The 23,113-nt window shown below is 35.8% G+C and overlaps 1 long non-coding RNA gene across 2 annotated transcripts; it reads left to right on the top strand.

Annotated features, from left to right (window-relative positions):
* Positions 1–5,939: 5,939 nt before the first annotated feature.
* Positions 5,940–13,908, top strand: LOC110345318 (uncharacterized). Of its 2 annotated transcripts, XR_015440806.1 has the most exons (4): positions 5,940–5,993; positions 12,257–12,331; positions 12,428–12,679; positions 13,713–13,908. It is a non-coding gene; the product is annotated as an uncharacterized LOC110345318 (long non-coding RNA). The 2 variants fall into 2 exon arrangements; XR_015440805.1 differs by lacking the exon at positions 13,713–13,908 and having other exon boundaries at positions 12,428–12,743.
* Positions 13,909–23,113: the final 9,205 nt, after the last annotated feature.

The following is a 23,113-nucleotide window of genomic DNA, read 5'->3' on the forward strand; positions in this document are numbered from 1 at the left end:
ACAAAGGAAGGAAGGCCATGTGAAGACAGAAGAACTAAAGATTGCTGCAACCACCAGAAGCCAGGAGAGGAAAATGGGACAGATTTTATCTAATGGCCCCTAAAAGAAATCAAGCCTGCTGACACTTTGATCTTGAACTTGTGGCCTCCATATATAACAAAACACATTTCTGCTGTTTTAATCTACCCAACTGGTGGTTCTTTTTTTGGGGGGCAGCCCTAGGAAATGAATATATGGTTCATCTGGGTATAAAATTACATGTTGAACATTAGCTGCCTTGAAATTATAACATTATAGCTTCCAATGTTGGTTTGAGAAGTTTAATCCCACTTCAGTTTCCATTTCTGTATATGTGAAGCACTTTCCACCACAAGAATTTATTATCATTTCTTTATCTCTGGTGTCCTATATGTATACTGTCACTAAGTGAACTACATTTCATGAAGATCTTTTTTTCATTAGTTGTGGTGGACACATAAAAAGCTTTTTCAATCTGGCAAGTCAAGTCCTTCAGTTTTGGGAAAATTTCTTTTGTTATTTCTTTGATAATTTCTTCCCTATCTTAAAGTTGTATCTCCTAAATTGACCTCTCCAGATCTCTTATTCCTCTATTTGTTCTACTTTCTTAAATATTTTTCCAGCTCTATTTATATCCTCAATTTTCTCCATGTCACTTATTCTGTCAATTTTGTTCTTTCTCATGTTGCAAACTTTGTTCAAATGTCCATGATCCTTGCCTAGAAGGAAATAACTGGCTGAAAATTGTAAAAGAGACACATGTCAACTAGTTCTAAAAAGCAGATGGGAGCCGAAGACCCCAACCACTGTGCACAAAAGACTGCAATAACCCCACCCCACCCCTGTATTTGGCTTCACCTCTTACTCATAGCTTTTTGTGATTACCTGCTCCTTTAAATACCTACCTTTTCCAAGGTTCTGAGATATAGATTGTTTCTTGTAAGTGTAGTAACTCTTTCTGACACCCGCAGCCTGTGGCTTTCTCCTTTTAGCTAAGAATGTCACCACTTTCTTTGAGAGATTTATGTTGATTCTCATTTATAGCTCAATGTCCTTTAATTCTCTTTGTCCTTGTGCATTAATATTTTTGTCATTTAAAAAGATTTCAAGAAGAGATAAATTGTAACTATCTACCATGTGGAAACATATGTTTTCTTCACTTTTAAATGTAAAGTAAGCCACAAATATTTCTGTTGAAACATTTTATGTAGTTAAGCAAGAATACTGGAATTGAGATTGGAATATGTGGGCAGATTCTGGTTTTGCCATCTATCACACACTTAATATTTCTGAAACTTAGATTTTTTTGTCTCATTTCAAGATTTATTTTTATTTTAATCTTGTGAGAGTTAAATAAATATTTATCTTTATTTTTAAAGTAAAAATTATATATATATTAATGCTGCTCAACGTGTTTTCATATGCATATACCCTGAGAATGGCTAAATAGAGCTAATTGACATTTGGAGTATGTTATATATATCAGTTTTTGTAGTAAGAACACAAACTGTCAGTAATTTTCAAGTACACAATATATTGTTATTAACTACTGTCATCATGATGTACAATGGATCTCTTGGATTTGTTCTTCCTAATTGGAATTTTATATCCTTTGACCAAGATCCACCCACTTTCTTCCCTCCCCCACTCCTTCTAGTAATTACCATTTACTCTGTTTCAATGAATTTGACTTTTTTTAGAATCCACATATAAGTGACAGTAGGCATTTGTCTTTCTGTGCCTGGTTTATTTCATTTCATGTATCTTCCTGGGTCATCCACATAATAAAAAATAACAGGATTTCTTTACTTTTCAAGGCTTAGTGGTTCTCCATTGTACATATATCCCATGTTTTCTTATCCATTCATCTGCTGATGGACACTTGAGTTGATTCCTTATCTTGGCTGTTGTAAATAATGCTGCAGTGAACACAGGGGTGCAGATATCTATCTTTTCAGTATCCTGATCTCACACCCTTTGGCTGTATACCCAGAATTGGGATTTCTGGATCATACAGTATTTCTGCTTCTAGTTTTTTGAGGAAGCTTCATACTAGTTTTCCATAATAGTTAAAGCTTTATCTTTAAAAAGAAACTGAAATACTGACAATGAGTAGTTACCACTAGTGGACAGTGGTTTATGTTTTCCGCTTTGGAGATTAGAATTAACTGGACTATAGACAGGAAGAAAATCACAAATAGCTTGCAGACACTCAGCAATCTGTCCCCATCATGTGGCATCTGAGACTGATGGAGGATATGGGTGATTATTTGACTAACTCAAAATACTCATCCACCTTCAGAAATTTTCTGATGGAGAATAATCCTCAAAGGTATAACTGACAATCTGTTACATGGCAAAGGAAAGAAAAAAATTAATGGAAGTTGCAAACTCTTTCTTCAGGCAAACTGACTTCTTCACAAGAATAGGGTTGATTGGAAATGGGTCCTTTAATAGTTTCCAAAGACAATTTATCCTTGCAAAAACTAACCAGAAAATCCCTCAGGAATGAGAAAGCATTTAATCAGAACCAGAACTCAGAAAGACAATAACAAATTATTCATGGCTCAAGAGTTCCCACAAAACATGCTGAATAATTGTATTTGAATTATAACAAATGTTTTCAAATTTCTACATGTAGATCCAGACATACTGACTTCTCCTCATATTAGGTACTGCCTGATAAGAGTTAGTTCCCCAATAGTCTAGAGACTCTTTATCCGGAGAAGTCAAGTATTTGTGAAAATGACATTTGGAAACTTTCTTTCCTTCCTCCATCACTCCTTCTCCCCCTTTCTTCTTCATTTCCTCCTCTTCCTCCTCCTCCTTCCTCTCTATCTCTCTGTTCTCTTTCTTTCTCTCCTTTCTCCTCTCTCTCTTGTTTTTTTTTCAGTGCTACTGTGAAAACAGGGTCTTCACCCAAAGCTACATCTCCAGCCTTTCTACTTATTAATTTTATTATTATTTGTGGTACTTGGGATTGAACCCAGAGCCTTTGCACTGAGCTACATCCTCTGTCTTTTTTATTGATTTGAGACAAGGTCTTGCTAACTTGCTAATTTTCCCAGGCTAGGTTTGGAATTGGAATCCTCCTGCCTCCATCCTCCAGAGTGCTGGGATTATAGTCACATATCATGCCTGGACCTTTTCATTATTTCTTGCTCCTAAAGATGAACTTATATATTCTTTTTGAAATCATGTTTTTACTTATAAGTATAATGTGTGCCTAGTATAGAAAATTCAAAAATAAAATTCATATCGAATTTGGCATGTATGCTCCTGTTACTGCTTTTCTCAACTTGGGCCCTGAATTTTCAGCAAAAACATTCAATCTAGAGTTAGATTCCATAATATGTAAAGTTAAAAGAAATAGATTGAAATGCCATAATTGTTCTGAACACACTTAAAAGTTTTCTAATTACTGAATTGGGCATAAAGATTTTGTGAATAAAAATTTAACTTAATTAACATTAAATGAAATTTAAAATTTTGTGCCTCACTTTGACTAGCCACATTTCAAGTGCCCAAAAGCTGAACGTGGTTAATGGCTATTCTTTTGGACAGCACAGCACAGATGCAGATAGATATGTCTTAATCCTAACCCTAACCCTAAACCCTAACCCTAACCCTAACCCTAACCCTAAACCTAACACTAAGAAAAACAAATATGAAAAAATGAGTATTCTCACAAGTGAATACACTAGTCTAGGTGTATATTTACCCTTATTGCATGCCTTCCTTCCTTTTAGAACACATGTCCTCTTCTTTTTGCTATCTTAGTTTAATTCTTATCATTGGGCACATTAGTTCCATCAACGACCATGACAAACTGGGAGGCTTGAAAATCTGTAGGTTTATTATTAAAGAGTTACAGAGAATAGAACTCCAAAATCAAGTTGTCAACAGGATTGCTTTCCTCTGGAGTCTCAGAGAAGTATATGCTATATGCCTCTCAATCATATCTTCTGGCGGTTTCTTGCAATTCTTCTCATTTGGCTTATGGAGTCATCATTCCAATCTCTGCCTCATTCTCTCTTAGTCTGTGTCTGTCTTCAAATTTCCCTTTCCTTATAAAGCACCGCTAATTGGATTAAGATACAACATAAGGCCAGTATGACCTCATTTTATTTTATTATTTATTTATTTATTTATTTTGGTACCAGGGATCAAACTTGGGCCTTTCCGCTTGCAAGGCAGGTGGCAGAACCACTGAGCTAAATCCCAGGCCCATGACCTCATTTTAAATTGATTACATTTTTCAAGATTTAAAGACACTATTTCCAAATAAGGCCACATTCAATGGTGTAAGAAAAATGAAAATACTACATGTTCTTACTCATTTGTGGGAGCATAAATTAAAGTTTGATCCTATAGAAGTAAAGAGGAGAATAATGTTCAATATAAAATAAGAAGTCAGAAAAATTGAGAGTGGTTGGAGAATGGGTATACAATACATTTACATTGCGAGGAATAGTTATGTTAGTTGTGTTGTGGCTATAACTCTAGACGAAAAATTTTATTATCTGTTAAAAACAACTAAAAGATAAGAAGCTGAAGTATCATATCACATAGAAATGATAAATATATGAAGAATGGAAATGCTAATTATTCTGATTTGTTGTTATATATTGTATGCATATAGCACATTATTATTTTGTATTCTATAAATATACCCAAATATTTTGTGTCCATTAAAACTTTCTTTAAACTATTGAATGTTATGCAAGATAAAACAAAGAAAGTTGGCTTTCAGAAATACATACTAAATGCTTTCAAAGATGTGTTTCAGAAAAAACTGGGTAAGGAGAAATTGGAGTAGATATGTACACAGGAAATAAGGTGAATATGGGATAGTTCCATCTGGATTATTTGACATATTTTAAATAACATCATTGTTTAAAAAGCAAAGCAAAGGAAACCATATTTTTTTCTCACACCTCTACTCATAAGAAATCCATAGAACTCTTTCAGGATTTTGCTGAGTAGGATATTTTGGGAATCAAGTAATAAGGAAATGATAAAATTTTGATTGCCAAAAACTGTGCTTAGAAATTTGTAAGTATTTCTTTACTAAAATTATAAATTATCATGTCATCTATCTATATATATATCATAAAATAAAACATATACTAGTAAAATTATTCAATTAGATTTGAGTTTAAAAGAGTGTAGTATTTTTAAATTTCAAATGTGATAAAATCTTAATGACATTAACGAACGAATTCTAATGAATTACGTCTTCTGGGGTCTGAAAGTTGCACTGTGAGAGGTCACATGGTATATATATAAAGAAAAATTGCTGTCTATCTGCCATAAGAGTTTTCATTTCCATAATGAAAATATTCACTTTTACAAATTTCCAGCCAGGCAGAATTTGATAATTTGTTCTAGCATAGCTCTGTCTCTATAATTTTGTATAACTATATACATAGCTATATAATAAATCTAAATATTAGTTTAATAGACATTTTTACTTTATAAAATTTACACATCAAAGAATATGACACATTCAAATGATTTTGGAAAAAATTACTAAAAACATAGGCAATGTTTTAGGGAAAAAGCCTGAATGTGAAGAAAATGTACTGGATTAAAGCTGCTCTTTGTAAGGGAGATATTTATAGTATTCTAGTTTCCTTATATCTCATATAATTTTCACATTCACCAAAGCACATACATGTACACATACCTGTGTACACACATACACACTAAAAACTCATGTTAAAATAGGGTGACATAAAATAAATAATTACCCTTATCAGGCAAAGTCAAAACATAATTGACAGAATCTCTCAGAACAAGAGTTTAAAACATACGTAAACACATCCACATTAAAATGTAACTGCTCTGTGTTGCCCTTTAAATTTTGTACTTCACAATCTCTTTATGACATCATACCTCAACATCACCAGTGTGGACATATAATGCTGAAGTTCTGGCAACATGTAAGAAGAGGAAATGTCTCTTCCACTGCTGTAAGTCTCCTGTGTAATACCTTTTAGTATTTCTAATGACTACCAGCTCTATTTAGTTATATATTTATATATTTTAATATACAGAATGTTGGTTCATGATAACTTTAGAGATCAAAATTTTATTTTAAACGTATAATATGTCCATCATATATTAGGTGTTTTTCTGTAAATTTCAGTCAGTTCGTGTTCTTTTACCGTACACTGCCATATGACCTTGACTACTATCTTTTTGAATCTCAGTATTTTTATAACGATATCTTCTTTTAAAAATTATGAAAGCAATTACTGTATATAAAGCTACTTTGAAATGTAAAGCAGAATACAATATAGTAAGATTGTGGTATACTCTAAAAATGTTGGTATACTTAATTTTATGTGTAACAAAAGTTAGACCGTTATAATTTTCTGACAAGAAGACTTGTCTAATCAAAAAATGTATAATGCATTCATTTTGTATAGGATCCTTTCTGTTGAAAATAATGTCAAAAACTGTTTTTTTGCAGTCAATAAAAGTTATACTTATCAGTATGACTTTTAAAGAGCCACTCTTATCGTTGAAACTATTAAAAAAAGAGCAAAATATAACCATACGGACTTTGAGCTAGCTACCAGCTAATACTCATGTATATTGAGTTGATCCATAGGTGATAGTCAGAATTCAACACATTTACCTACAAAAAGTGAACCAACATTGGCTCGGGCATTTAGCTCAGTGGTTCCGGCGCCTGCCTCGCAAGCGCAAGGTCTCGAGTTCGATCCCTGGCACAAAAAAAAGAAAAAAAGGTGAACTTTAAATATCAGGTTTTTTTTTTTTTTTTTTTTTTTGTGCCAGGGATCGACCTTGAGACCTTGCGCTTGTGAGACAGGCGCCAGAACCACTGAGCTAAAACCTGGCCCCATTAATTATCATATTACCTTAAACAAAATGGGAAAAGTGAATAAGAAAATAAAATTAATGTTCCATGGAAATAGCTGAATGATATAAACTGTTGATTTATCAGACAAATGTGAATGCACATGACCTCAAACTTAGAATGAAAATTTAGAAAATATTTTATTCTGCAATGCAAATTATAAAATATTAGTTCCAAAATATTAGTGTGAATTTTTTGTGCTGTTTTCATTGAGGGCATGTCACTATTCCAAAAATAACATTAAATATACAGTAGTTTGAAAGTAAAAGAATGAGTTTTACCTATAAATTACAACTCAGGTCCCAAAATGAGCTTCTCAAATCACTAACGTTTTTATAAAGGCATTTCTAGTTTGATACTGCCTATATCTTGCATCACAAAGGCCTCAGGGTTATGTCACCATTGCATGTCAACTCTTTGACATTCAATGTCTTCAGTCAAGCCCTCTGCGTCTTTCTCTGCTCCCATCTGAACAATATTCCTATCTTCTTGCCCTATCTAAAATCCTGCTCTATCTCAAAGTATACTGCTTTTTTAGTCTTCTAGGTCAAGTGCTGTTTTCCTTCCCACATTCCCTCCTCCTACTAGACCTAGAAGTGCAACAGCTGTTGGAGTTTTTTCCTCAGTGCCACTTCTGGGTCCTTTTCCTGCCTGACTTTCATAAAATAACTCTCCTTTTAATCTTCTGTCATCAGATTATATCACCTGTTACTTTTCTTTGTTTTATCATTAAATTAATTCTGTGGTAACTTTAATCTGCTATTTGTTTCCATTTGTCCCACTATCTTTTCATTCAACTGGACACTTGTCTTAATTCCTGATGACTTTACCATATGGGTGATCATTTTCATATCTAACATTTAAAATCTTTGATCTCTTTTTCAGTTTGACTCCCACTGTAGTAGTTAATTTAAATATACACGCCTTCAAAACCTCAATTTCAAACTATTCACTATTTAACCCACTATTCAGGTACCTCTCACACCACTACTCCAACATTTTTTCCACTCCTCTAACCCTCTAAGACCAATAGTTAATCCAACTACCTTTTCATTGTCATAGGAATCCCCTATCCATGGCATTGCTTGAATTTTTTTTTATATTAGATTCTTCAAGATTCATGATGTATCAGCAAAATCATTCTCACGTTATTTCTCATTTCCTGTTACACCAATGTTCTTTTTGGCATCTCTGCTTATCTTAGAAAACAATTAAATAAATCTAACTCTCCAGTTAATCTACACTTACAAGTCTAAAATCAGAGATGTAGATAGATATGTCTGTGGGTAATCAGATGTGAGAATAAGGATATGGAAATGTCACATATGAGCATCCTACGACACTGATAACTGTTCTTCTGAGCTGGTGGGGTGGCTCAATGGTGGAGTCAGTGTGTTTGCCTATTACATGTGAAGCCTGGGCTTCAATTTCTAGCACTGAAAAAAAAAAAGCACTTCTCTTCTAACATATGATTTTCAGTGATCGGGAACTAAATAATTTCTTTATTTTTTTATGACTATGTATGGCATAACCTACCAATTTATGCAATGATTTTAAACATTAGGGCTTTCTTTTTACTGTTTTTTCCTCTATAAATTTATACTATATTTATGGTTATTTCCTTGGGATAGATTCCTAAAAATGTTATACATTTAAGGTAAGTATTATTAAATGAATTGTATGTATTAATCAGGGCTCTGTAAGGAAATAATCAGAGAGGGAGAGAGAGAAAATTTTTCACATTAAAATGGTAAAAAAAAAAATCTATCTTTACCTCTAAAGAAAATTGTGGAGAGTGACAAATCCAAAATCTGTAAGTGAAGCCAGGAGGCTAGGGACCCAAAAAAGAGTTCATACTGCAGTTTAAGTCCAAGGTAACCCTCAGGGGATGCAATTTGTTTTATTAAGGCCTTCAGTTGATTCGATGGGCATCCTCACATCATGAAGAACATTCTGCTTTACTTAACTGATTTAAATGTCAATCATATGTAAAAATACCTTCATAGAAACATCAAAAGATAGTGAGATTCCTTGTAGAGAAGATATTCAAGCCACGATGAGTGACTGAAGAACCCTCTCAATGAATTCCTAAGATTGTCCTAAAATATACCAAAAATGTGTAGCTATTCTTATAATGACCCTTCCAACAATTGCTTCTTGATAAATAACACCTAGAAAACCTAAGAAAAATGTAATGAATTTATAAAAATAATTGAAAAGGATGCTCAGTAGAGTGATTGGTTATATGAATATAAAATTATAATATTTTATATAGAAATAACAATATTTATAAGAACAATGTAAAATACCTAGGTACAAACATTATAATGAAATCTAGAGAAACTGTAAAATTCTAAAGAGCAATTTGAAAGTGAACAAGAATAAGTAGACCTTATATTCTTTAAAGATAGCATATGTTCTTGAGACTATAATGTTAAGTGAAGTAAATGTGACACACAAGCTTAAATATCATATTGTTTCTCTTATATGAGAAACCCAAAGGAAAAATTAAAGAGCAAAATAGAAGATAGATAACAGGAGGTAGGGTGATAGACCTTTCTGAAAGGGAAAGGGATAAAGAGATGGGGGAGGGATAAGGGACGAAAATAAAAGAATTGGGGTCTGTTATGTACACGTACCAGCTCCACACAAGGAGTGTAAACATAATGTACTGCAAACATGTACCAAAAAAAAGAAGAGGGTTGAGATGGGTGGACAGGGCAGGGAAAAAGGGAAAGGGGATGAAAAGAAGAATGAACATGTGTTATGTACTGCACAAACTTCTCACAAGGAATGTAAACATTATGTTTACTACACATACGTATTAGTAAACTAAAAAAATTAAACATTTATAGAACAAAAAGAGAATATGTAAAATGTCATTTTTCCCCAAAATGTCATATAATGTAACATATTGAGGGAGATGGGGATAAAACCTGAGAAAATTATTATTAGTTTTATTTGGAAGAATTAAAAATTAATATGAGACAATTTCTTTATTATATATTAAAACATACCAGGAAACTATTGTTATTATTATTTAGTTTATATATTTTTGCTGAGCTGAGGACTCAAAGCCATAGCCTTGTTCATGCAAGCACCCTGTCATTGAACTAGACCTCCAGCCCTTCCTGTTTTGTAAATGAGTACAAAATTGCATGGGAGAAATCACTGAAATAATACAAAGTTTCAGTAACAAACCCAAATAAATATAGAATTGTAATATGTATATATTCATACTTTAATAGCTGGAATGAATTCTGTTGTTTCATTGTATGAATGGGATTGCAGGCATGCACCATCACATCTCACCATGCAGCTTCAGTCTTTTTATACTTCTCCGAAGATTCAAGTTTCAGTTGGCTTAGCCTGTGCCACATGTCTACCCTTAGACTAAGAGTAGGCAGTGCCTTGATTACAATCCCACTGAACCATAGACAGAGAGAAAGTGATAATTTCTCTAGGGCTATCAGAGCATTGTTAGGAAAAGGAAAGGGATTTTGAGGATCCAACCCAACAAATGGCCATTTGTTTATTTATATTTCTATATTGATGATTCATGTCTCCTATTGCAAATCCTCTATTCATTTTCTTTGCCCATTTTTCTCCTGCATTGTTTATCTTTATTTTACTGATTTATAAGAGATGAGCAAATATATTTTAAAGCTGAACTCAGTAGAATTTTGCAGAAGCTTTCCAAAGATTTCTTCATTTTTTAAATTGACAAAAGCTAAACCCGCCCCCCCCCCCAACTTGCAAGTTTTGGTTGGTTGGTGACCAATAATTGAAATATATTAAGGGCCAGGGACTTAGCTCAGTGGTTCCGGGCGCCTGCCTTGCAAGAGCAAGTTCCCGATCTCGATCCCTGGTACCAAAAAAAAAAAAAAAAAAAGAAGAAGACCTAAAATATAGTAAAACCATACAGAGAAACCCAAAGTATAAGTAATTTGAAGAGTAAAAGAAAAGATAGAAAACAGGAAATAGGGAGATAGAGTTTTGGCAGATGGGAAGGGAACCAAGAGATGGGGGAGGGGAGGGAGAAGGGAGAAGGGAAAGTAAAGAGAATTAGGATGTATTATGTCCATGTACCAACTCCCCGAGATGCATGTTATCAGTATGTGCTGCAAACGTACTAATAAAAATCTAAAAAAATTTAAAAGACTGTACAGAACTGGCTATTTTTTCATCATTGTAGTAGTTATAACTGTGATATCAGCTGCTGTAACTTCTAAATCTCAGAATCTTAGTGGTTTAAGAGATGATTTTAAAACATGCCTCCCTCCAGGCTTTAACATTCTTCCCACTGAAGAGTGACATCTATGCCTCATCACTGACTCAAGATGGCTTGATCAATAAATTATGGTGGAAGTGAAATTGTGTCCATTTCTGGACCCAAACTTCAGAAAAGGATCAGCTTCTTTCTGTCTCTTGTGATATTTTTCCTTGAACTCAGCCACTGGGCTGTGAGGAAGGCAAGCAGCCCATGATGAGGCTGGAATGGGAGGATCTGGGTCCTCCAGCCCTCAGTCCTGCTGAGCTCCTGGCTGCTACCCAGCACTTCCTTGCCAGCCATGTGAATGTTGATCTTGAAAAGAGGCCCTCATTTTTAAAATCCATTCATCTGTTGAGGAGCATATAAGCTGCTTTCATAATTTAGCTGTTATGAGTTGTGCTGCTATAAACATGGGTGTCATGTCATATACATTAAATTACTACTGTAATAGGTATAATTTATACACAATGGAATACTGTTTAGCCATAAAAAGGACAAACTGAGTCATTTGGAGGAAAATGGATGTATCTTGAGACCATATTTCATGCTAAGTGAAATATGTCAGTTACAGAAGATTAAATATCACATGGCTTCTATAATATGACAGACCCAAAATATAAATTATTTAAAGAGTAATATTAAGAAACAAGGGCATAGACTCTAGAGATGGGAAGGGAATCTGGGGAAGGAGTGAGAGAGAAAGGTAAGGGGCAGAGACAAAAATGACTAATATTTGGTGAGTACATGTATCAGTTGCCCAAACTGAATGTAGTCATGATGTATCCCAAACATATACCAATGAAACCATTTTTTAAAAAGAAATTAGATCCTGCAACCTCTAGTATCTGTGCCCTAGGTGATGAAAGAAGGAGGAGAGGACAACTGTCCCTGCACAGCCCTGCCCAGATTAAAGTTTGATGAGTAAACTAAATGATTCTTACTTTATGCCTCTGAGTTTTGGGGTGGTTTGTCACATAGCAATAGATAACAGAGAGTAACTTATTAGAAATGTATTTCTCTTTTGTAGTCCAGTACTGATGTGGGTAGCAAGCAAGTTTCTGTGTTTTAACTTACAGGCATTAAGAAGATGCGTGCTTCCTGTATTCTGCTGCTGCCCTTCCCCCGGTATGCAGTTACTCTATGGGGAGAAAGTGAGTTAGGAAACAAATAGAAAAGTAAAATTTGTTTCTTAAGCTCTTGAGTCTGGAAATAAAACCTCACCTTCAGTTGTATCTTTTTTGGCCCAGAACAGCCACTTGGTCACTCACAGATGGAAAGGAGTCTGGGAGCTCTAGTTTCTGTATCCCCAGTAACTCTACTTCACACTAAGGGAGTCAGAGCACAGATCTTTGGTGGAGCAGCCAGCTGTTGGACACACTCATCTGCCAAAGAATCTTATTCTCTCATGGATACCAAAGAAATAAGAGAACCAATCATTTCTGTTGGAAGAACAGAACACCTTGCATATTACCTCCTCAAGTAGCTTATTTCTTGACAAAGTATGTGGAAATAGAAGCCCAGTTGTAATTCATTTTTTTTGAAATATACTTAGTTGGGGCACCACATGATGCTTTGCTGTATGTATCATTGCGTAATGTCTCAATAAGGTTAAACAAATCTAACTCCTCAAATATCTGTCATTTTTTTGTAGCAAAAACATTCAATGTCCTTTCTTCTAGCATTTAGAGATATGAAATATATAATGATTATTTAGTTACCCCATTGTGCAATAAATGCCACACAAGAACCCATAATTTTAAGGTATTTATGATCAGTTAAAAATTTTTAAAAATGTATAATAAAATATGTAGCAGATTTTGAAAACTTAGTCTCAATATATGAATGCAAAATATTTTAATTTATGTTATTTCATGTTGAAATAATATTTTGGATATAATGGTTTAAATAAAACATCAGCAAAAATTTAAAAATACATAGCTAAATCTATGTTTTTCTGCAGTATAAATTTGATTATGGGAAATGAAGTAATTTCCCAATAATCAATCATAGGTAACTTACAAGGAGATTTCCTGGGGGGAGGGGACAGGTTTGGGTTGTTTATTTCAAAGTACACAAAAGCGAGCAAAAAGGAGAGATCAGGGTACATAGTTTGATCCTTGGGTCTGTCACCAACCGACAGGTGAGCTTGTATCTCCATTACTGTAGATGGAAAAGAGGAAGTTGGCTAGATAATTTGGAAGTTTTAAAATTTATCATCTATCAGTCTGAACACAAATATAGAACAAGTTTCAGTCTTGGAAAAAACAGAAATGATGCATGATAATTACTTCCAAGCTTGAATTAACATGCTCCTATATGACTAATCTCAAAGCCTAAATTTTGAGTGGGAACTACAGAATCCTCCACTTTTTCCATAGTATTACCTTTGTGACAACAGCAACAGAAACTATCCAGAACCTTAGTAACAAGAAGTGTAGACACAATCTTAGAATTCTTTTTTAGAAATGGGACTTGTTCCTAGATTATTACTATTACTCTCAACATAGAATTCATGTGAGTCCACAATTTCAGCAGGAAACATGAGCCTCTATCATCTCCTCCACCCAGCTTGGATGAGTAGTGTGTGAGCAGGAGAGGAATTACACAAGCAAATTCTCCCTCTGTTCTCAAAACTGCAATTCAGAGAGAGTGCTCGGAGGCCCTGCTATAAACAAAGTGCTGACAGCTAAACCCCAAGCTTAAGTCGTAAGAAATAAAGCTTTACATCTTGGACACATTTAGTGAGAATTTTATTCTTTAGGAAAATGGGGATTTCATACATAGCCATAACTATGTTTTCCCTACACCCCTGGGACTACTGTACAGAAAATTTCTCCCCCCAGCCAGGAACTGCTCTCAGCAAATTGGAAGAACATGTATATAAATCCCTGTATGGAGTATGCATGTGTCTGTGCCTGTGTCTAGAAGTTTAATTCTCCACCATGGATCCAAGAGAGTAGAGTGTGACTAGTCACAATAAATCTGAACTTCTCCAAAGCTTTTAGAGAAAAAAGTGGGGGGAGAATTCTGTATCCAATGCTGACTAACAACAAAATCCAACACAAGAGACCATGGGATGGGAATAACATACAAAGAGGGATTGGCTTTGTGAGGCTTTTAAGGGGGAGAAATGCAAATTATTCCTTATAAAAGTTTTCCAGAAATAAATAGAAAACAAGAGATATTTACACAAAATTATTCAACAGCATTTCAGGCAGAAATAAGACTGGAATAACATCAGTCACTACTGCTGCTGTCATAATGTTCATTGAAGTTTTCAATTTATTAATTATCCTTCTTGATCTATTATTAGAGTATTAAAAGCTGCCAGAAACATGAGCTTGGTATTTACAATTTGTATCAAAAGACTCAGAACTTACACCAAAAGATACTAATTGTTCTTACTGGATGATGAGTCATATCCTTCTGCAAATCCTGATTTACTATTGTTTCTAACAATGAAAATTTGCTATTCCTGCAGATGCCTCAAATAGGGCTTTAGTTCAGGCAGCTGAAATAACATCATCTCTTGTGGCTGAACAACAGTTTAGAGTAGGGCTTCCTCTGTGGAGGGTTTCCACCTGACTCCATGCAACATTCAAAAGAAAATTTTAATAAAACTTATCTGAGCTCTTTTCACTATGTGCCTACCACAACAAGTTTCCTTCCAAATTCAATATTTCCCTCTTTGTGTCTCTTAAATAACTGCAGAGTTGGTGTGAACAGAGCGTGGGGTATGGATTTCTTATATAATTGATTGTGCTTCCTAAATCATGTGTGACAGTAGCTGTCCTAAGCCTCCTTAAATAATGCTTCACTCACAGGTGGCAAGCTTTCAGATTGAAAGATCACACTTCATAGCCATTCTATAGTTAAGTCTGAATTCTGAAATGTCATTATTATTAATGTGAAACTATAGACTGGAAAATGTAATATCTTTCTCCCTGTATAAAAGTACAATCTGCCTTAGCTTAAGCTCATAAATAATTGGAAAGTGATAAGGAACCTCAAATCAAGGGTGCCCCACATGGGTCATTCTCAAAAATAGACCACATACTCATACATAGAACATGTTTAAGTAAGTGCAAAGGAATTGAAGTTACCTCCTGTATATTATCAGACCATAGTGTGATGAAATTGGAGATCCATAGCAAAAGAAACTCAAAAAATTTCATAAACATGTGGAAATTGAACAACACACTTCTGAATAACCAATGGGTCACAGAGGAAATTAAAGAAGAAATCAGACAGTTCCTTCAATTAAATGACAATGACAGTACAACATACTGGAATCTATGGGACACAATGAAAGCAGTCTTACGAGGGAAATTCATAGCAGTGAATACATATATTAGGAAAACAGAATGAACCCAATTAAACAACCTGATGCTGAACCTCAAACTTCTAGAAAGAGAAGAGCAGGACAAACCCAAAGCTCATACAAAGGAGGAAATTATAAAGATCAGAGGAGAAATCAATGCAATGGAGACTAAGAGAATGATACAAAAAATCAATGAAGCCAAGAGTTGGTTCTTTGAAAGAATCAACAAAATTGACAAACCTTTGGCCAGCCTTGTCAGAAAAAAGAAAGAAAAGGCCCAAATCCATGTAATTAGGAATGAAAAGGGTGAAATTACAACAGACCCAGCAGAAATCCAGAGGATCATCAATACCTACTTCCAGAACCTATACGCCAATAAGATAGACAACACAGAAGAAATGGACAGATTCCTAGATACATATGAATTACCAAAGTTGAACGAAGAAGACCTAAAAATTCTGAACAACCCAATATCAACCAATGAAATTGAAAACGTAATTAAAAACTTATCAACTAAGAAAAGCCTGGGCCCTGATGGCTTCACTGCTGAATTCTACAAGACATTTAGAGAGGAACTGCTGCCACTACTGTTTAAACTCTTCAGTGAAATTGAAAGGGAAGCAATACTCCCAAATTCATTCCTGGAAGCAAGCATCACCTTGATCCCCAAAGCAGAGAAAGACCCAACCGAAAAAGAGAACTATAGGCCAATCTCATTAATGAACATAGATGCAAAAATCCTTAATAAGATACTGGCAAACAGAATGCAGAAGATCATCAAGAAGATCATACACCCTGATCAAGTGGGATTCATCCCAGGGATGCAGGGATGGTTCAATATACAAAAATCAATCAATGTAATACACTATATCAATAGAGCCAAGGACAAAACCATATGATTATCTCCATAGATGCAGAAAAAGCATTTGACAAAATCCAACATGCATTTATGAGAAAAACCCTACAAAAAATTGGAATAGATGGTCTCTACCTCAAACTGATAGAAGCCATCTATGAAAAACCAGCAGCCAATATCATACTAAATAGTCAAAAACTGAAATCCTTCACTCTAAAATCAGGAACAAGACAAGGATGTCCTCTATCACCACTCTTGTTCAACATAGTTCTGGAAACATTAGCCATGGCAATTAAACAAGAGAAAGAAATAAGAGGAATAAAGATAGGAAATGAAGAAGTCAAATTGTCATTATTTGCAGATGACATGATACTCTATATAGAAGACCCCAAGAACTCCACCAAAAGTCTTCTAGACTTAATCACCAAATTCAATCAAGTAGCTTGTTACATGGTCAACACACAAAAATCAATAGCTTTCCTCTACACGAATGACAGACTCACTGAGAGAGAAATAGGGCAAATAATTCCTTTCACAATAGCATCCAAAAAACTGAAATACCTAGGAATCATCCTAATGAAAGAAATCAAAGACCTCTTCTCTGAAAACTCTAGTACTCTGAAAAGAGAGATTGAAGATGATATCAGAAAATGCACAGACATCCCCTGCTCCTGGGTAGGAAGGATTAATATAGTGAAAATGGCCATACTTTCAAAACTGCTATATAGATTTAATGCAATTCCAATTGAGATCCCAGCAGCATACTTCATAGACCTTGAGAAAACAATCCAAAAACTCATTTGGAGCAAGAAGAGACCCAGAATAGCAAAAGCAATTCTAGGTAACAGAGACATGGCAGGGGGTATCACAATCCCCAACTTGCAACTCTACTACAAAGCTACTGTGATAAAAACAGCATGGTACTAGCAAAGAAACAGACCTGAGGACCAGTGGAACAGATTAGAAGATGCAGAAACAATGCCAGACACACTCAGCCATCTCATCTTTGACAAAGGAGCCAAACACCCTCACTGGAGGAAAGATAACCTCTTTAATAAATGGTGCTGGAAAAGTTGGGCTTGAACTTGCCAAAGATTAAAACTAGACCTGTATCTCTCACCATGCACTAAACTAAAATCAAAATGGATTAAAGATCTAAATATTAAAATACAAACTCTGAACCAGTTGGAACAGAGGTTAGGTAGAACCCTTGAAGACATCGGTGTAGGAAAAGATTTTATGAACAAAACCTCAGTTGCCCGTGAACTAGCACAAACAATCAACAAGTGGGATCTCTTCTTATTAAAAGGCTTCTGCACAGCAAGAGAAACCACCAGCAGTGTGAAGAGAAAACCCACAATGTGGGAAAAAATTTTCACCTGCTCTTCCTCAGACAAAGGTCTACTATCTCGAATCTATAAAGAACTTAAAAAGATCAGACCTCCCAAATTTAAAGACCCAATCCAAAAACGGGCATCTGAAATGAACAGACATTTCTCAGTCAAAGAAGTAGAAATAGCAAATAAATACATGAAAAAATGTTCAACATCACTGGCCATTCAAGAGATGCAAATGAAAACAGCACTGAGATTCCACTTCACTCCAGAAAGAATGGCTGCTATCATGAAATCAACCAATAACAAATGCTGGTGGGGTTGTGGGGAAAGCGGAACCCTGCTGCACTGCTGGTAGGAGTGTAGACTGGTGCGAGCATTGTGGAAATCAATATGGAGATACCTTAAAGAACTAGGACTGGAAGTCCCATTTGACCCCACTATTCCACTGCTGGGGATCATCCCCAAAGAATTAAAAGTATCATACCACAGTGATATATGTGCGCCCATCTTCATAGCAGCACAGTTTGTAACAGTTAAAACTTGGCAACAGCCCAAATGCCCATCAACTGGAGACTGAATAAAGAAAATCTGGTTTTTTAATAAAGTGGAGTACTATTCAGCCATAAAAAATGAGAAATTAGAGACATTTATAGCTAAGTGGATGCACATTGAGGCCATACTCTTAAGTAAAATAAATAGGACACACATGTGTAAACACTGAATAGTTTTTCTGGTGTGAGAAACTGAAAGTGTAAATAAGGACTAAATGTATAATAGGTAATGTGAAATAGGAAGAAAAGGGGCAAAGGGGAAGGAAGTGGGAGGGCTAGGGGAAAGGATAGAAGGGAATGGGATTAATATGAGAAAATGGAAAAATAGGAACAAAATCTTTGTAAATAGGGAGGACTGGAGGGGTTGAAGGGAGGGCTGGGCAAGGGTGAAAAATAAGAACCAAGAGAGAGTATGTAAAGGTGCAAATTCCCAATGATGAATGTCATTATATTGTATACCTAAAATGTACCAATGATTAGAATGAATAATCGATAATGTAAAATAGGAAGAAAAGGTCCAAAGGGGTAGGGGTAGTGGGAGGGGGAGGGAAAAAGAAAGAAGGGAAAGGAAAAATGATGAGAAATGGAAAAAATGGAAATAAAGTCTTTGTAAATAGGGAAGGGTGGAGGGCATGAAGGGAGGGCTAGGAATGGGGAAAAAATAAGAACCAAGATGCATTATGTAAAGGTACAATTCCCAATGAGAAATGTAATTGTGTTGTATACCTACAATGTACCAATAAAAGAATTTAATACAAAAAACGGGTGCCCCAAAGAGGATCATGCATCTTACCAAGGGATTTTCTCATAAACTCTAGAACCTCAGAATCATGTCATGAAAACTAAACAGAGCAAAGGTATTGGTGCTTTGCATTGTGTTGAATAAAGTAAGCCAGAGAAAGATAAATACTATATGGTATTACTTGTATGTAGAATCTGGGAGTAGGAGGAGTCAAACTTAGTAGAATGTGATTGCCAAGATTGAGGAAGTAGGGCAGAGTGAGCAGCTGTTGATCAGTGTGCAAACTCAGTTATAAGATGGGCTTAAGTTCTGAAGATCCAGTGGTGACTATAATAAGTGATACTGTGCTGTATCCTTAAAATTTGTTGAGAATAGACCTTAAGTGTTCTCATACATACAAAAAAGATAACTATGTGAGGTCATGAATGTGTGCTTCATTTCACAGTGGATATGTACACCAAATCACTATTATATACTTTAAATGAATACAATTGTTTTTGTCAACTATACTTCAATAAAGTTGAAAAGAAAAGCAAACCTATTTAAAAGGAATATAAAATGAGGTAATTACAGTAAAATGGAGTCACCTGTGTGAGTCCTAATCTGATGTGACTATTGTCCTTATGGTAGAGAAAATTAGGACACAGGTACAGAGGGGAGTCCATGGAAACACACAGGAGAAGAGCAGCCATTTGAGAGAGAGCTCAGAAGAAACCAATCCTGCAGACACCCAGACCATGGAATGCTGGTGTCCACAATCATGGGTCAATTTATTACAGTAAAAGTCTACTGTTTAGGCCACACATTCCCCCCAAATGAAAACTTTGAAAAATGCACCATGATAGATCAATCCACCTCTTTGTGAAAAGAAAATACAATTAAGGTACTCAGATTATGAGCTTAAACCTTTCCCATAGATTTTATGCTATTTACAATCAGAGAGATTTGGTCATCTAGGTTAGGCACTTAATCAACATACTGAATTATTTTAGATGTATCCAAGGAAAACAGTCCTTGTCAGATAAAGGAAACATAACTCTCTACACCAACTTTTGATGTATGCTCTTCCAATTATTTTCAACTAAACTCATAGTCAACTACAGTTAATAACTCCCAGGAAGCCCCATGCATACCATACAGCCTCTTTGAACAACACAAGCTTGCTTCTTCTCTGCTGATGTTCCTCAAATACAGATGCAAGCATTGCTAAGGTAACATTCTTGCAGGAAGGCAGATGTTGGCTCACCTGCTGTTGTTGTTCCACACTCCTGGGAGCTCATACACTGACCCAGGCCCACAGATTGAAGATCTCTCCAGAAGATATAATCAGTGCTCCTCCCTCCTCCCCTGTCCATACTGGATTCCTTGTGCTTCTGAGGCCTGCTCTGCTGGCTCCAAGGGTCAGCCAGGGTGTCAGAGACTGCGTCCCTCTGTGAGCATCACTCAACCACCAGCAAACAGGGAGTGGGGAGAGATAAATAGCTGAGGCATGTTCTGCACTGTTTTCCAGGCTTCCACAGTGGGACTGAACTCCAGCTATCTGCAGTGGTAATTTAGTTGGTAACATTCCCTTTGTTGGCTGCCTTCCCTTCCCTATCTCATGTCCCTACTCTCCAGCAGTGTCTTCTAGGATCTCCTTTCCCATAAACTACTTGCACACAAACCCTTGTCTCAAGGTCTGCTTTTGGGTTGGACTGGGAGGCAAACTATGAATCTTCATCCCTAGAACAAAGCCAGTAAAATGTTGTTTAACTGAATTGCAGAGACAGAGACATGGGAGGTACTGCTTCTACCATCTTTGGAAACACAATCTACTCATGGCTCATAACCTCACTGCTTGGTTGGTGATTATTACCCCATATTCACTTCCTGGTTCATTTTCTGAGTTTCAGTCTTGGCTTAACAATTAGTACCTGCACAACAAAGCTTGGACAGTCTCCTTGTCTTTCTGTGTCCCAGTGTTATTTGTCTGTTAATATCCTGAGTAAGCATTCTTCTAGGGCTCTTGGACTTTTGTGATCGTAATTGAGAAAGTAAGAGAAAGCTTGTGAACCTCTTTTTGGGTCAAACAGTTAAGGTGAGTAACTCAGAGTGATAGCAGCAGAAACAAGGGAAAATTCACACAGACAAAATAAATCTAGGAGTCAGTGGTCAGATTCACAAAATCTGACCGCCTCTACCTTGTCACACTTGGAGGATTATGGTTTGGTTTGATAATAGGAACTAATGGTTTTCTTAGAAAGGATCAGAGAAATTTTACTCCTTCATGGGTTTTGTTTGTTTTCTACTCCTTGCCATTCAGTCTGGAGAAGAGAATATGGAAAATTTCTGCTGAATCCTAATTACATCCTTATGGCCGATAAGAGTGAGTTGACCTGTCATAAATTGTGTAAATGGAATAAAAAAATTTGGCCCAATGTGCATATCTTCTTAATATTTATTTGACCAAGTAGAGAAAAGAAGTATTTCTTTATTCTTACTTCATGACTCATTCAAAAACCTCCGGGATTGAAATAGGAAATCTCTCTTTGAACGGCTCAACAAATACCTTGAGTAATTGATAAGTGGACTCTGAAAATCCATTTCACAAAATTCAAGGTTGCATAATTTTGAGGTTAATGGGAATCAACATTTTGAGTCTATAAAGCACAAGAATAAAGACAGTGACTTTTATATTGTTCTCCACTGAGTGAGTAACTGGGAGAGTTCTCAGTGAGAGATTTCTTTACATCTATGTAAAAGATCTTGGTACACAGAGCTCTTACTTCATCCCCAGCACGCTCATTGCTCTAGCAGCAGTCACAGGTCTCTAAATGGCTGAGTGCTTCCCAAGCACTTCTGATCCGTCTGTGCCCTTTTACACTACCCATTGAATCTCTTCCTACAGTTTTCCTGCTTTGCTTCAGAGAAAGGTCTTCTCTGTGGTCTCCTTCTGCCTTGCTGTTCATTCCTTCACCACTAGTCACCATGTGCTGGAGAGTATTAAGTTCTTAACATCCTTAAGATCACCTGGATCTGACCTGCCAAATTTCCCACTGCCTTGAATACTTTTTTCCTCTTACCTCTTAAGTGTCACGTATTTCCCAGGACTCAACTCTCAATCCCCATCCCACTGCTGTCTACTCTCCTTTACAAACAGAACTCATACCATATTGCTCCTCTACTCCAAACCCTCTGGTTTTCTCTGGAACCTGATTTCTTTCCTTTTTTTTTCTCTCTTAAATTCTTTTACTGGTACATTTTAGGTATACAACACATTTACATTTCTCATTGGAAACTTGTACCTTTACATGATGCATCTTGGTTTGTATTTTTTCCTCATTCCTAGCCCTCCCTTCATTCCCTCCACCCTTCCCTATTTACAAAGACTTTATTTCCATTTTTTCCATTTCTCATCATTTTTCCTTTCCCCTGCCCCTCCCACTACCCCTACGCCTTTGGACCTTTTCTTCCTATTTTACATTATCGATTATTCATTCTAATCATTGGTACAATTTAGGTATACAATATAATGACATTCATCATTGGAAATTTGCACCTTTACATAATCTCTCTTGGTTCCTATCTTTCACCCTTCCCCTGCCCTCCCTTCAACCCCTCCAGTCCTCCCTATTTACAAAGATTTTGTTTCCATTTTTCCATTTTCACATATTAATTCCATTCCCTTCTATCCTTTCCCCTAGCCCTCCCACTTCCTTCCCCTTTGCCCCTTTACTTCCTATTTCACATGACCTATTATACATTTTGTCCTTATTTATGCTTTCATATTCTCACACCAGAGAAACGATTTGGTATTTATACATGTGTGTCCTATGTATTTCACTTTAGAGTGTCGCCTCAATGGGCATCCACTTAGCCATAAATGTCTCTAATTTCTCATTTCTTATGGCTCAGTAGTACTCCGTTTTATTAAAAAACCAGATTTTCTTTATTCAGTCTCCAGTTGATGGGCATTTGGGCTGTTTCCAAGTTTTAGCTATTACAAACTGTGCTGCTATGAACATGGGTGCACATATATCACTGTGGTATGATTCTTTTAATTCTTTGGGGAAGATTCCCAGCAGTGGAATAGCGGGGTCAAATGGGACTTCCAGTCCTAGTTCTTTGAGGTATCTCCATACTGATT

Source organism: Heterocephalus glaber, unplaced genomic scaffold (genome assembly GCF_053883595.1).
Source record: "Heterocephalus glaber isolate CG9 unplaced genomic scaffold, H.glaber_assembly_v1.0 deba00001504, whole genome shotgun sequence".
Lineage (NCBI taxonomy): Eukaryota > Metazoa > Chordata > Mammalia > Rodentia > Bathyergidae > Heterocephalus > Heterocephalus glaber.